Source organism: Lagenorhynchus albirostris, chromosome 4 (assembly GCF_949774975.1).
Source record: "Lagenorhynchus albirostris chromosome 4, mLagAlb1.1, whole genome shotgun sequence".
NCBI lineage: Eukaryota > Metazoa > Chordata > Mammalia > Artiodactyla > Delphinidae > Lagenorhynchus > Lagenorhynchus albirostris.
The window spans coordinates 92,051,707-92,067,615 of NC_083098.1; the positions used below are offsets into that span (position 1 = coordinate 92,051,707).

At 36.9% G+C, this 15,909-nt stretch overlaps 1 protein-coding gene across 2 annotated transcripts in view; it reads right to left on the reverse strand.

Moving 5' to 3' along the window:
* PCDH7 (protocadherin 7) overlaps positions 1 to 15,909 on the reverse strand; it is a 448,326-nt gene that overhangs the window by 309,843 nt on the left and 122,574 nt on the right. The window lies entirely within an intron of this gene.

Here is a 15,909-nt window from a genome sequence, read left to right on the forward strand (position 1 = left end):
AGTGAATCAGAAGTTTAACGTTGAAAAAATAAGTCAAATAAAAAACAAACAAAATACTTCTATGTTACTTAGACATAGTGTGTGGCTGACTAAGATATGATTATTTTCTACCATTGAAAATATATCAACTATAAATAATCTGTATAATGTTATTTTGACATGTACATATATCCAAAGATAATTATAACATTGTGCTTATTTTCTAAATAAGAACAATAAAAACAATGTCCCTAAAACATTAAATAATATAGTACTATGTAAGGAATTAATGTGTGAAAACTATTCATGTAACTACATTGAATTTATGAACCATAAATTTTTAGAACTTGAGAATAGTCAAAAATCATCTAACATAAATCCCTCAATTGACAGGTAATGAAATAAGGGCTACAAAGCAGAAAACAGAAATCTTTTTCATTTTTTCTTCTCATTTTGTTGCCTTTTCAACATAATGTGTATATATAGCTATTTTGCTCAAGTGGCTATTATAACATAAAGTGTGGACAAAAAAGAAATACATGCATTAATTGCTCAGACCATTGTTAAGAGAATGTAATGATCACCCAGCCAGTCATGCTATACATACATGCAGTATATCATTAGGGAATCAGAATCAAGTGAGTGGGGGTGAATCAGAGAAAAGTAATTACCTCTCCCGGAAAAACGACTCAAGATTGTGTAATGCTAACGTTGAATCATTAGAGGCATCATCTTCTTATTCAAAGAATAGAACTTTAAGTGGCTAAGGTGGGGCTGCCATGTAATACAGCTGATTCCGTAGAAAACCCATGAATCTCTCTCTGTCTCTCTCTTGCAGCTCTGCAACAACTTCACTTGATAACCAGGAAGTAAGTTCTAACCACAAACTCCAGAGGTCTATCCAAAGCCAGTACATTTAATATACTGTAAAATATGTAGATTAAAATGTCTCCTTTTAATGATTTTGATACAGGAAAGTGTTGTACTTAAACAGCATCAAAACAATTCAGTTCAAAAGCAGATGACAGCATACTGGATGCTAGAGATTCAGACAAATATAAAATGTTTTCTTTCCTCCATGAGCCTAGAACCTAATAATCAAAACTGAAATTAGCCTGCATTTTACTGTGAAAGAGTAACATGCTAAATTTTGAAAGATTAAAAAGAAGAATCCTAGTATGTTCATATTTACCTTTGCATAAACTTTTAAATACATTTAATAGCTTCAAAATTGGAACACTAAAAAAGAGCAAATGATGTTAGTTGGGGCCTAGGGCAGATTGAACGGGAAGGTGATCACTTGAGAAGATAAGATTCTGGGCAGATAAACAGAATAGCTTGGAACAGTATATGCTTGTTCACATAGACTTTCAACATATGTAAGGAATGATGCATGATCTGAAAATTACAATAAATAGATAAGCCATATTTGGAGACTATAACCTGAAATCTTCCAATTTGAAAATACAGGTGATATTAAAACAAAGAAACAAACAAGAAAACATTAGGTAATCATTCATTTAAACCTACCAATATCCTATCTGCTCTACTTCTTCAGGGTAGCACAAAGAGATATTTTCTTCTGTTCAGTAGTGTATGTTTTGACAATCTGAGAGTTCACCAAACCTGTTTGTTTCCCTGGAGATTTTTCTTCTTTCTAAGACCCTCAGAGAAGACAGAAAGATCATGTTTTTGAAACCAGAGAGACCTGGCACTCCACTACTAACTAAACACATTGCAAAGTATTTGACCTCTTTGAACTAGGTGTTGACCTCAGATTTCCCATCTGAAAGATGAGAGCCATCTTTTACAGCTCTGAGAATCCAATGCCTTATTGATGTTCGTTCGTTGGTAGATTGTCCAACAAACGTTAATTCTCATTTCGTTCACTAATTTTAGTATTTACCCTCCAAGAAATGTAAAAGATTCCCAGCTTCAGTCACATTTTAATAAAAGTTTACTTTTTATTGGTTTTCCCTCTGAACTAGTGTTCAAAGTGCCAACTCATTGAGAGAATTCTTTCTCGTACTTCTCAAAGAGATTTACTGTCTTTATATTGGCTTGGCCAAAAAGTTCGTTCGGGGTTTTTCTGTAAGATATACTTTCCTATATCTGTTAGAAGCAAAATCTCCCTGGCTTTTAGTATCCTTTCAATCATCTCAATTCTTTCCTTTTCTAACCTGGAATGATTTTGCCCTCCAAAAAAATCAGAGCCCCCTCCACTGCACATACAGGGGGACAAAATTAATATCTTCTGTTTTTAAAACATGGCTTGCCAAGAGGGCAATATACAAGCATTAGGGCAGATTGACTGGCTTCACCTGATGTCAATGTGATCTCCTAATTGTAATGCAAAAGTTGATAAAATCCTTAAATGCTGAATCGTCGTTACACATTGACCATGTCTTTGTTACCCAGAGTTCCACTTGACTTCATTGGTGTCTGAAGGTGCCCAGGATGAAAACAACAGAGTTTTGAAGAGGCAAATAGAAAGTCCTTTAAAAAAGCATGCACCGTATTAGAAACAAAAGGAGAAACTTCACTACAGCAAGAGTAGCGACAGTAAAGAACAAAAAAAGAAAAGGATAGAAAGAAGAGAATGATCTGTAGAAAACATCAGAGTCATAAGCTGTGAGGCTCAATATGAGAGATAGAGAACATTAACGCTGTTGACCAATAGATCTGTAGCAGCCAGCCTTCAGACAATGCAGAACTCCTGCAGGTAAATGATCTTATTTCCACTATTCAATGATACAATAGCATATGGCAAGGTGGAAGAATTCAAGGCAGGCATTTAATACATTCAGCTCAGAAACTACTCTCACCCAGAACACACTTAAGGTAAAAAAAAAAAATCAAGCTTCATGTGGAGTGTCAGTACAACAACAAGATGAAGAACTAAAGGCCCAAGGGATACTAACCCAATGATAGGAGATCAGTAAACAGCTAATTAGCTTGGTTACATATACTTGGGCATTTGCTACTCTTGCCTAATAAAAGACGCACTCCTGGTTACAGAGATATTATCAATATTATTTACCTTTTATTTTAAAAACAATTCATGGTATTATTAACTATTAACTTATCTATAGGTCTATCTCTGAATATAATTCTAGTAATTGAGTACCTGCATCGTTTAGAATAATAAATGTATCCTTACTACAAAGGAAAACTTATGGTGGCAAAAACCAGAAAACAACAAACAAAAACAACAAAAGAAGACATAACAAGTTGGAATTTTTTTTAAAACTGAGAAAAATATTTGCAAAATATCATATATAAAGAGTAAATAACCAAATAGATGAGAAATTTAACAAATCAGTAAGAACCAAAAGGACAGACATGGTTGTGCTCATACAAATAAGAACAAAAGACAGGAAAAGGCTTCTGCTGAGCTAGAAAAATAAAATATGTTTCTTCATGTAGATCAGAATCGTAAACATTTTAAAAATTGACAAGGATCTGTATTAGCCATGTTAAAGGAAATGGCAACCTCAGGCATTACTGGTGATGTATTATGGTATGAATCAATGCAGGCAAAATTTCATATGCATATGAATAATAAATCTTTGCATAGACATATGACTGACAGTATGTTTGCCAAAATATTAATCATGGGTTTGAGTGGCTGGTGTAATTTCTGTTTATTTTTAGCATTTTTTTTCATTTAAACCTGTATTACTTTAAATTTGTGCCCAAGTATGTACCATTTTTACAAAAGCAATGATGCTACTTTTATAACAAACCTCATTTCAGTTCATGTTAGAGTTTAGCCCAAATAAATCATGCCATAAAGCAGAAGGCTGGGATCTGTGCCGTGATTTAACATAAACAAAGGAGAAGTGATCCAGAACAAAAAGGCTAATATAAATTACCTGGTTTTCAGGGTCTCAAAATAGTCTGACAAAGGTACGACTGGTGCAAGAGGGCAGGATGTGGAAGAGGGAAAACACATTTGATGAAGTGTCAGGATATCATAATAGAGCTTGTCATGTTGCTGCTGTTTGGCAGGACAACCTGAGTTTTCGGTTCCCTCATCTCAAAAGTGAGGAGTCTGGGCTCAACTCTAATGTGCTAAAAAACTAAGATCCCAAGAACACCTATTCACAACCCAACCATGCTTTGCTGACACGAAAAAGCCTTCTACGTTTTGCAGGAAGCTCTACAGACAGATATAAACTGAAATTGTATTGGAAAACAGCTCCACATAAAAAGTTAACTTGGTGAAACCACATCCTTTATAAAGGTTGAGGGGTCGTGGTCTTTAACAAATTAAGATGCTCTGAGTGAGGGGAGATAACTTCCTTATGTCACCCTCAATAATAATGCTAATGACTTGATGAAAACAGCAACCAGACAGTCTAAAATGGTTAGGATCCTACAGCATCGCTGATCTGAAGCAGACAGCGAAATTAGATTTCTAAAATATGCCTATTAAGTGAAAAGCATTTGGAAAACACACCCTAGAAGGGAAGTCGCTGTAAAAGGTAGCAAGGTCGCGATGAGAGTCAAACAAGAGGGGAAAAGAAGTTGTGTTTTGACAGTGGGTTTGAAAAGGTTTCATTCAAACATCACCATTAACCTTGTTTTCTAATTTCAGAATGTATTTCATTACCTCTCTGTTTCAAACTTCACGTTGACTCACCACCACCACTGCTGTTCCTTAACTGAAATACCTGACAAAGTGGAGTCATTTGAAGATTAAAAAAGAAAAAAAAAAGCTTCCCAAATCGCTCTGAGTTAGATGTACAATTTCACAGTCAAATATTACAGGATTTTGTTTTCACAAAGTAAATCTAATTATCTTTCTTTTTTAGCAGTAAAAATGTGGATTTTGAAAGTCATTAAACTCATATTTTCAGTAAGCCTCATATATACACCTCTGTTTAATCTTATGTGAACAAATTATAGTCCTGGCTTACACTGATTTAAAACATATATAACAGAATGTAGTAAGTACTTGCAAAATGACTTCCAATTCACTTCAGTTATACTCCCCTAATCATTAATAGGATATATATACATATATGTGTAAAATTGTTATTTCATATTTCATAAATATAAAACTGTGATCAAGCTTATATTGGTATATGACAACTTCAGAATATGAATTCTGTTTTTAATATCTGACTTCTAAGCTTTAATAACATCTTATAATCTTGAATTATTTAAGAAGCTCTAAGTTTAATCTATATTTCTTCTTTTGCCTGCCTAAATTCTCAGTCTAAAAGACAAAGAGAACATATTCTATTATGAAAAGTAGGTTCGGGGGCTTCCCTGGTGGCGCAGTGGTTGAGAGTCCGCCTGCCGATGCAGGGCACACAGGTTCGTGCCCCGGTCTGGGAAGGTCCCACATGCCGCGGAGCGGCTGGGCCCGTGAGTCATGGCCGGTGAGCCTGCGCGTCCGGAGCCTGTGCTCCGCAACGGGAGAGGCCACAACAGTGAGAGGCCCGCGTACCACAAAAAAAAAAAAAAAAAAGTAGGTTCGAGCAATATCGAGAATTAATAAAACTCCTGTACATCCATAGAGGGGGAAGAACCCTTTTCTATTCAAAAATTAAATGTAAATACTCCAAAAGATTATTATAAAAATAGTGACTTAACACAGAATAGAGTGTGTTAAATCTTATAAAATCACATTTTTTATTTTTATTTTTATTTTTTGGTAATCTGTTAATTCCTTTTGGCATAACCTCTCAGATGAACTAAATTTAGATGTTAAGAGAGAAACATTTTGTTTAAAACCAACGTAGAACTCACTGTATTTTCTAAAAATGTCCTCATTCCATCAAAAGTAAGAAAATGGGTTCAAGGGAAAAAATCAAGAGGGTTAAGTTCTCACTTGGTCCTTCAATAAAATTACTTGCCACTGCATTCAGCTGATAATCACCCAGAAGTGCCCCTTACATTAACAATGCAGAAAGATCCGACATTTTACTGATGGCAGTGGCCATCCTGCAGATTAAAGCACAATGTAGATTTAATCTGCCTAATGATTTGATAGCCTCAAATGAAGGATTCTCAAATTTCATGGTTCTGACCTATTCAGGGTGAATAAGCATACAATAAATTGCCTATCCCCTGACTCTTTAACAAGAAAAAGAGCAGAATTGGACTATTCCTGGATTAACTCCCATGTATTACTAAATTTACAAACATAATCTGCATGCTGCAGAGCAAAAGATCACCCTATTAAACAGATTTCAAGACATTAACTTGCACTGATATATGACCATGTTTGATGCCAATATGGTAAGGTGGTAGCAGCAGGTTACAGTGAAGCCAGATTTCAAGAGAGGCTCATTTGACTGGTAATTAAGGATAACTTCCAGTAAAAGTGATTTCTCATCAGGCAGGAAAGATACGTTTGCTGCAAAAAGCAACAGTGCCCACTGGCCAGCTACAGAGTCAGTCACAGTCATACCAAATGTGCACGCCACAGTCACGCTGGAGAGTCTGGCTAAAGGGACAGTGACCCACCGATGTCTTAGGAAAGGACAAGAGTTAAGAAACAGAACAAAGCACAACTGTAAATGAAGAAGCAGGTGTACCTTGATGTTTTGCTCTGAGCATGACAAATCAAACATCTTTAGAAAGCTTTAATTTATGTTGCTCTCCCTAACTCAGGCTGATTAAATTAGAATCTCCATTATCCAGCAGTAGTGCTGCCAATGCATAGGCACTTCACCAACGTGGAGCTTCCTGTCCTTGTCAACAGACCCAGAAATACCACAACAGCAGATTTTGTGCACATTAAAAATTAGCAATGAGCCTTCTGGCTTCAGAAGGCAAATGCTTGACCTCTACTCCTTGAGTACAAGAAAAGATTCTTGAACCAAGGTAATGACTGGATCGTGATTTTAGGTGAGTCACTTAACTCAGAACCACAAAGATCTTAATCAGATATATACAAATAATAATACATGCTTTGATTGAAAATAGCTTTTAAAATGATAAACATTACATAGAAGGTAATTCTTTACTTCTTGAATGCTTCTAAAATGTATTGCCCCTCACCTACCGCCACAGTCTTCCATCCATCCCTTCCACTGCTCCCAATTCCTTCAAACAGATTTCCATGGTAACCAAGAACAACTATAAAAATTCAGACTCCTGTGTGACATTCACAAAGAATATGCATGACTCCAGTAATTTTACTTTTGCTGCACCAATCTTAACCCATGTTTTCACATTCCTTTCAGCTTAACCCCCAAGGACCATCCTCAAGGGCTTTGTCTCTGGAACATTGTATTTTCCTTGAAGAAAGTGATAGAAAGAGCAAACTAAAGAATTTTAGAACTGAATAAGATATGCAAAAGCCTCACTTATTTAAATGAAGTCTGGGCCAGGGAGAATAGGTAACCACAAAAAGTTACACAGTTAGTGAGTATGAGAGCTAGTGAGTGGTAACCCAGTTCCCTTAATCCCCAAATCAATGCTCGGTATCTGGAGACATTTTTTTGTATCACAACCGCCAAGGGTGGGAGGGAGCAAGCTGCTACTGACTCTAGCCAGTAGAAGCCAGGGACTCTGTTAAATGTCCCACAGCGCAAAGCACAGCCCCTAAAGAAAGAATTATATAGTCCAGAATGTCAATAGTGCCAAGATAGAGAAACTTATCTAGACTATGAGGTGGGGAAATGGAAAAATTTTTAATAGAAGTTGCAATAAAGTTTAAATTATATCTTGAAATGTCAAAGCTAGTGTATTAATAGTGGTTTTCCTTTCAAATTTCCACTCTCTGCCCAAATACACCATGAAACAAAATGTTTCCAATTCTTCATAGAACTGGTATTTACTATCATCACATTTCATTTTACCTTGAAATGTTAATTACTGTACAGCAGGGCTCCATGGTTGATTTAAATTTACATTTGCTTTTAAATTTGATTAATCTAATCTCTTAGAAGCCCAGTCTTCCATAGCTACCCAGAGGAAAAATAGGCTTTTGAGTACACAATGGTTTTTAAAAAATCCTGGCTGATTTGGTAGTTACACTTTTACATTAAAGTCACTTTTAGCTTTAAGTAGAAGAAATAAGGGGTGCTAATAGAAGAATAAAATATATCCTCATTAACCCTGGATATCTGTCTTGAATATCTTAGGCATATTGTGACACAGTGATAAATACAAGAGAAAATATAGCTTCAGCTTACTTCCCCTACTCAGAAAATATGCTACTTTTTATGAATATCCTAATGTATTTAATTAAAAATTAAATATAAATATATAAAAGTTGAATGAGTCCTCCTAGTAACCAGTATGGTGCCTTACATAGAACCACTTCCTCTATCTAGCTTTCTACTCACCTTCCCACTCTGCCTTCTGGGACTCTCTGACTGCTAAATCCACTGTAAGAAGGTTCTTGCTGGCTACACCTAAAAGAAGTGGTTAATGATAAATGGAAGATAAATAACATTGCTTAAATACTTAATTCTCACCAAGCACTCTCCTAGACATTTTATTTCAACCTAGAAATGTCAAGAATTGGCAAGCATCCTCTCCATCACACTCCAAGACAAGTCTCTCTAATCAATCATGTCACTTTCCCAATAACTAGGATTTATCATAAAGTCCTTCTCAATGGGGCACACCAGCAAGCCATTACCAATTAATCTTTATGAAGCAACAGGTTGAATGAAACCCATTTGCCATCCCTGATAAACATTAAGAACATAAATAAGAAACACTTTGCTGTTCAGTGAGGCTGGTCAACATTGTTGAACAGAAATTTTTCCCTTGAGATTGGTGGACCTGAGTTTAAATTCTGATTCTGACAGTTCCACATCAATTTCTATGATCTTCTCCACCTTATCCCCCACCCCAGGCCAGAGCACCTGAAATTCTGGGATGAAGGTATTGAAATTTGGAGGGCACGATATTATGAAATAAGTGTTTCATGTGCAAAGTTTTAAAGTCCTTCCTCCTTCAAGGATTTTTCAGAAAGACTGTTATGATTCAATAAAGAACATCAAGTAGTACTATTTGATTTGATCACTAAGAGGTTTTCTACTCTACCACCGTTTTGGTTAACATATTAATAATTTAAGAGTACTTCAAGGAGTCTCAAGAGAGAGTTTAGGAACCTGGTTGATTAGATGAAGTAGTATTGCTGAAGGACAGATTGTCCTCTGATATATCTGAAGCCCTCAGTAGCTTGGGCTACTGCCTAGATCTGGAATAATTATTTCCCCTACTCTCTATTCCCCTACACCCCTGTATCCATGCCTTTTACTTCCCTGACTTTGATGCAATTGCTAAATTGTATACTTTTATTCATGTATAATTGTATTCATATATACATGAATCTCTCTCTCTCTCTCTCTCTCTCTCTCTATATATATATATACACACATAAACAAATGGCCTTTATTGAATCTGATGTGACTCTGTAACTTGGTAACCCATGCCTTAGCATGGTATTATATATTTTGACATAGCCTCTTAAATATAAAACGTTAAAGTGGCACAAAGAGACTCAATTCCCTAGGCAGAAATAGAAATGTTTACATCACCACCTTTTTTAGATAGGAAAACAGTACTCTTAGGTGCTTTGTTGAACTAAACACCATAAAATAGCAGAGTATTAAATGACCATTTCTGCATATTTTATCTATTACTTTCCTTCAACAAATATCTTTTCCTAGGTTATAACTTTGGTTTTCTTTGAGGGAAAACACTGAGCTCCATTACTTCCATGTAGCCATAATATATAAGCTGATTTTCTTATGTATGTATTAGTTTTCAGGAGTAAATTATTATAAATTACCATTCCTATTTATCTCATTAGTGATGTATTTGAAATCAATGGCTATCAAATTCATCATCTCAACAATATACTCAGAAGTCAAATTAATGATAATCTGCTATGGCCTGAATGTTTGTGTCCCTGCCCCAAAATTCACGTGTTGGAATCCTAACACTCAAGGTGACGGTATTAGGAGATGGGGCCTTTGGAAAGTGATTAGGTCATGGGGATGGCACCTTCATGAATGGGATTAGTGCTCTTATAAAAGAGACCCCGTAGAGCTTCCTTGCCCCTTGTGACATGTGAGGATATAGTGAGAAATCTGAGAACCAGAAGAGGGCCCTCATCGAACAGTACTAACACCATGATCTCAGACTTCCAGCCTCCAGAACTGTAATAAATAAATTTCTGCTGTATATAAGCTACCCAGTCTGTGGTATTTTGTTATAGCAGCCCAAAGAGACTAAGTCATAATCATTACTTAAAAAAAACAACTGTACCCTTCTCAGTTTCTTAGGATGAAGAGAGGGTAGAGTGGTAGTTCTATTAGTGCTATATCTAAAAGACATCTTTCACATACATGATCTTATTTTAACCTGACAAATATCTTTTTTTTAATTTTTACAAAAATTTGTTTTATTTATTTAATTTCGGCTGTGTTGGATCTTTGTTGCGGTACATGAGCTTCTCATTGCAGTGGTTTCTCTTGTTGCAGAGCACAGGCTGTAGGCACGCGGGTTTCAGTAGTTGTGGCTCGCAGGCTCGGTAGTTGTGGTGCACACGCTTAGTTGCTCCGTGGCATGTTGGATCCTCCCGGACCAGGGGTCGAACCCATGTCTCCTACACTGGCAGGCGGATTCTTAACCACTGCGCCACCAGGGAAGCCCAGCCTTACAAATATCTTTATCTCAATGTTACAACTGAAGGAACTGAAGCTCAGATATGTTCAATAATTTGACCAATCATTCAGTTTTCAATCATTTACCTTCAGGTAAGTTGAAGTCCATTTGCCCTTCATGCTAAAGGCAAAAAACCACGAACAGTCTTCTCTTCAGTTACAATAAATGAATCTTCCCAAGCAGAGTTTGTCTTATGCCATGGTGTGAAAAAAACATAGGTTTTTAGAGCTTGGTAAATTTGTGTTTGAATTCTGACTCTGGCACTTAACATATAAGTTTTCCAAGTAATTAGAGGAATTAGTTCCAAAAGAGGTTAACCTGATCCCCAGAACCAAACTTAACCCATTATAACAATGCCCTCGAAGGAATCCCTCCAATAATATCATGTTTTTTATCACTTGTGTCGTACTTCAATATAAACACACACACACACACACACACACACACACACACACACATTTACTTTTACTTTCTCGGTCTCATAAGAACTGAAGGAAAGTTGCAAAGTCATGAAGAACATGTTCCTCACCCTAAATAAGATTTCACATTTCCAAAAGCAATCCTTGGGTCACTTTATAAAAATTTCCAGAGAAATTGGCCACCTTCAGTATCTCCATCAGTCAGAACAAATGATAAATCAAAAATAGAAACCAAACAAAGTTTCTCTTATGCAGACAACTGAAGAAAACACAGGAAGTCAAGGAAAAGAAGCATGGTAACTGAAGCACAGTGGTAGGTGATATTGCGAGAAAACCAAGAAGGCCTCACAGAGCCCGCATAGAATTACCAGGTGGAAAGTCAATCGGGGAGGCAAAGTCTGGGTACTAGGAGTAAGCAGGCAGTGGGCATGACGCTAGTCTGGGGTCTGGTGGTGAGTACCCAACTGTGGGATGGGGCCATGACATAGGCTCCCAGTCCCTTGGGAGCTTAGAAAAAGAAAAGTCATGCCTCAAACATAGATGCCAAAGGTAGCAACCTAGTTAAACAACTAGATACAAAGCAAGGATGCAGAGTTAGAAATTCTAGCAACAAAACGAAACCACAAAAACCTGATTTCTAGACCTGACTCTGAATGGATTTGGCACAAATGACTTAGGCTCTCTGAATCTCAGTTTTCTCACATATAATATGGGATGAGACTAAATTATCCCAAAAGCTATTTCTAACACAAATAGTCTATGGCTTGGTCAGAGGAATGAGGAGAAGAGCAGTTCTTTTTTTTTTTTTTTTAACATCTTTATTGGAGTATAATTGCTTTGCCATGTTGTGTTAGTTTCTGCTGTATAACAAAGTGAATCAGCTATACGTATACATATATCCCCATATCTCCTCCCTCTTGGGTCTCCCTCCCATTCTCCCTATCCCATCCCTCTAGGTGGTCACAAAGCACAGAGCTGATCTCCCCATATGATGCAGCTGCTTCCCACTAGCTATCTATTTTACATTTGGTAGTATATATGTCAATGCCACACTCTCACTTCATCCCAGCTTACCCTTCCCCCTCCCCATGTCCTCAAGTCCATTCTCTACATCTGCGTCTTTATTCCTGTCCTGCTGCTAGTTCATCAGAACCCTTTTTTTTTTTTTTTAGATTCCTTATATATGTGTTAGCATACAGTATTTGTTTTTTTCTTTCTGACTTACTTCACTCTGTATGACAGACTCTAGGTCCATCCACCTCACTACAAATAACTCAGTTTCACTCCTTTTTATGGCTAATATTCCATTGTATATATGTGCCACATCTTCTTTATCCATTCATCCGTTGATGGACACTTACATTGCTTCCATGTGCTGGCTACTGTAAATAGAGCTGCAATGAACATTATGGTACATGACTCTTTTTGAATTATGGTTTTCTCAGGGTATATGCCCAGTAGTGCGATTGCTGGGTCATATGGTAGTTCTATTTTTAGTTTTTTAAGGAACCTCCATATTGTTCTTCACAGTGGCTGTATCAATTTACATTCCCACCAAGAATGCAAGAGGGTTCCCTTTTCTCCACACCCTCTCCAGCATTTATTGTTTGTAGATTTTTTGATGATGGCTATTCTGACCGGTGTGAGATGATATCTCATTGTAGTTTTGATTTGCCTTTCTCTAATGATTAGTGATGTTGAGCATCCTTTCACGTGTTTGTTGGCAATCTGTACATCTTCTTTGCAGAACTGAGAAGAGCAGTTCTTAAAATTGAAGGTGGAGTGAAGGGAAAATCAATTATCAAAGCAGTCTCAATGCTTAGCCATCAAATTGTAGTTTAAAAGCCCTTTCCATTTCTTCCATGAAGACTGAGCACAGACGTGGAGAACCAGTTAAAACATGCCCTCCAACCACAGATTATATGTATATGCATACAGAATACCTTTTCAGTGGAAGTCTTCACAAAAAAAGTTTAATTTAATTGTATTTGCAAAAACACAGGATTATATCAGAAGAGATAATAGCTGATGTCTGTGGAGAAAGACACTTCGAAACTGTATGAAGACACAGGTAAGAAAATTATAAAGGATCGAGGAAAGAAGGGGCAGACAAAGGAAGCGGAGGAGACTGTTTCTTTTGCAGAATAAAGGAGATTATGCTACAGGCAGAATAATCTTATAGACAAAGACTAGAGACCTCACAGAATTTTAACTTTCAAGAGAACAATTTTAACCTGAAGCCACAAAGTATAAACCTAGGTTTCAGACTAACACAGATGCATCTGTGTTCACAGAAGATGGGGAACCTATTCTGCCTTGGATTCAGGGAATAGAAGTTAAAGAAGAAACAGCAAGGAAGAAGAGGGACCTCAAGAGTGTGGGGCTTGAAGAGGAAGAGGCCAGTGTGGAGCTGGGTGGTGAGTGGAAGAAAACAATTAATGCTTTGAATTTAGTGAATTAGCAGTCAGAACAATCAGCAGGGTTCTATTTTACAGACAAAGAAAATGAAACCCCAAAAGGCAAAGTAAGTTAAGAAAATGATGTAGCTAGTTAATTTGAATAAGCAGAAGTTATATATCTGTAAATAACTTAATCCGCATACACACATGCACACACACATATATAATATAATACAGTATAAGAGTGTGATTACCATTTGTAAAACAGAACCCACTCAATTGCTAAAAATCTGGCCTATTATACCTTGGGCAGTCAGAGGAAAGAAGGCTGAAAGTAATGTGAAATGGACAAAAGCCCTAAATTATCAGAGACTACCTATACTGAGAGTCAGGAAACCCATGTTGTGATCTGACAGCTAGTACGCCATTATTCATGTGATCTGGAGGAAATTGCCTCATCTTTTTTTTTTTTTTTTTTTTTTTTTTTTTCTATACGCGGGCCCCTCACTGTTGTGGCCTCTCCCGTTGCGGAGCACAGGCTCCGGACGCGCAGGCTCAGCGGCCATGGCTCACGGGCCCAGACGCTCCGCAGCATGTGGGATCTTCCCGGACCGGGGCACGAACCCACGTCCCCTGCATCGGCAGGTGGACTGTCAACCGCTGCGCCACCAGGGAAGCCCTGCTTCATCTTTAAAATAAGGAAGTTGAACTACCATGATTTTTCATTACACCAGCCTATGATTTTTCCAAGCATGGTCTTTGGTGGTAGGGAGAGGAGAAAGAGTTAGTCCTCTTCTGTACACATACACACAACTGCCAAAAGGCCAGGTTTCATCTAATGGTATCTCTTGGATGGTGGTTTTCCACGTGGCCATTTAAATTATAAAAATATAGATATCTCCATGCTATTTTTCCGTACCCACAAACTACAACTAAATGAATGGTTTTAGTTGGAATGGAATGTTAAAGGTCAATTACTGACAAGGCAAAATAATGTTGAAACAGCTTCATTTTTGAATCTATAAAGAACCTAACATGATTTCTCCAAAGGGTTTAACTTCAGTAGTGTGCTTTTCCATTCTATAATTAGTAATGAGAAGAGGTCTTGAGGAAAGAAAATAGTATTTCCAAAGCAACATAGTGAGGGACAGTTTATCACCTAACTAAAATAGGACAATTTTAATCACATGTTTAGGTCATTGGCTGTAACCGTGGTAAGCTGTTACCATGCAACATCCTAAAATCAATAAAGAAAATGTTAGAATGAGAAAGAAGTTGTAAATGGAAATGTTAAGAGATTCTTAACTACATTGTCTTAAATTCTAGTGTTGGAATACAAACTGAACTTTAAGCATGATTTAGCAGAACTCTGAAAAGAAAGACCTCTGAACCACAGCTCTTATTTTTGATTGTACTGAAAGCTAGCAGTGCTGTGTTTATGCCAGAACAATTTAGTCAAGAGTAAAAGTATTCATTTAGGCACACAGCTCTCATTGCATCTGTCCTCATCTGAAAAGAAGAAAACCTAAATGATAAAGGAAGGAATGTACTTTGCTACAGAAATCTTTCAAAATGCCTAAAAATCACCATTTAGTATGCGAGGACTGTGATAAATACACATTAAAAACATAATTATGCAGAGAATTACTGATGATATATTATTTGTACTGTATTTTTTTTCCGATTGGATCACATAGCTGTTTACACAGAACACTTTAAATTTTAAAATATATTTAGAGTTGCTACCTGCAAAGTTTTATGTTAATTTTTTTTTTTTCAGATTGCCACTGCTACACTCACTCAAACTATTTTTTATTTATTTATTTTTTGCGGTACGCGCGCCTCTCATTAACCTTACAAACAATAGTTCTCAACAGAAGGTAATTTCCCATCAGGTGACATTTGGCAAAGTCTGGAGGTATTTTTGATTTTCCAACTTGAGTGGCACTATTGGCAGCTGATGGATGGTTACCAAGGATGTTACTAAACATCCTACAATGCACAGGACAGTCACCTGCAAACAAAAGAATTATCTGGTCCAAGATGTCAGGAGGGCCGAGGGTGAGAAGCCCTGTTATAAACAGAGTCAGACATGCAGCTGTCACTATTTAAGTCAAAATTTAGTGTATTGATATAAAATATATATTTTATTTTTTAGAACAGTATTGGGTTCACTGAAAAATTAAGCAGAAATCACAGAGATTTCCCATATACATCCTGCTCTCTGCACACACACACACACACACAACACACACACACACACAAGTACACAAAACGCCCCCACTATCAACATCCCCCACCAGAGTGGTACTTTTGTTTCAATCAATGACCCTACATTAACACATCGTCATTACCTAGAGTCTGTAGTTTACCTTAGTGTCCACTTTTGGTGTTATATATTCCATGGGTTTGAACAAATTTATAATAGCGTGTATCCACCATTAAAGCATCACACAGACTGGTTT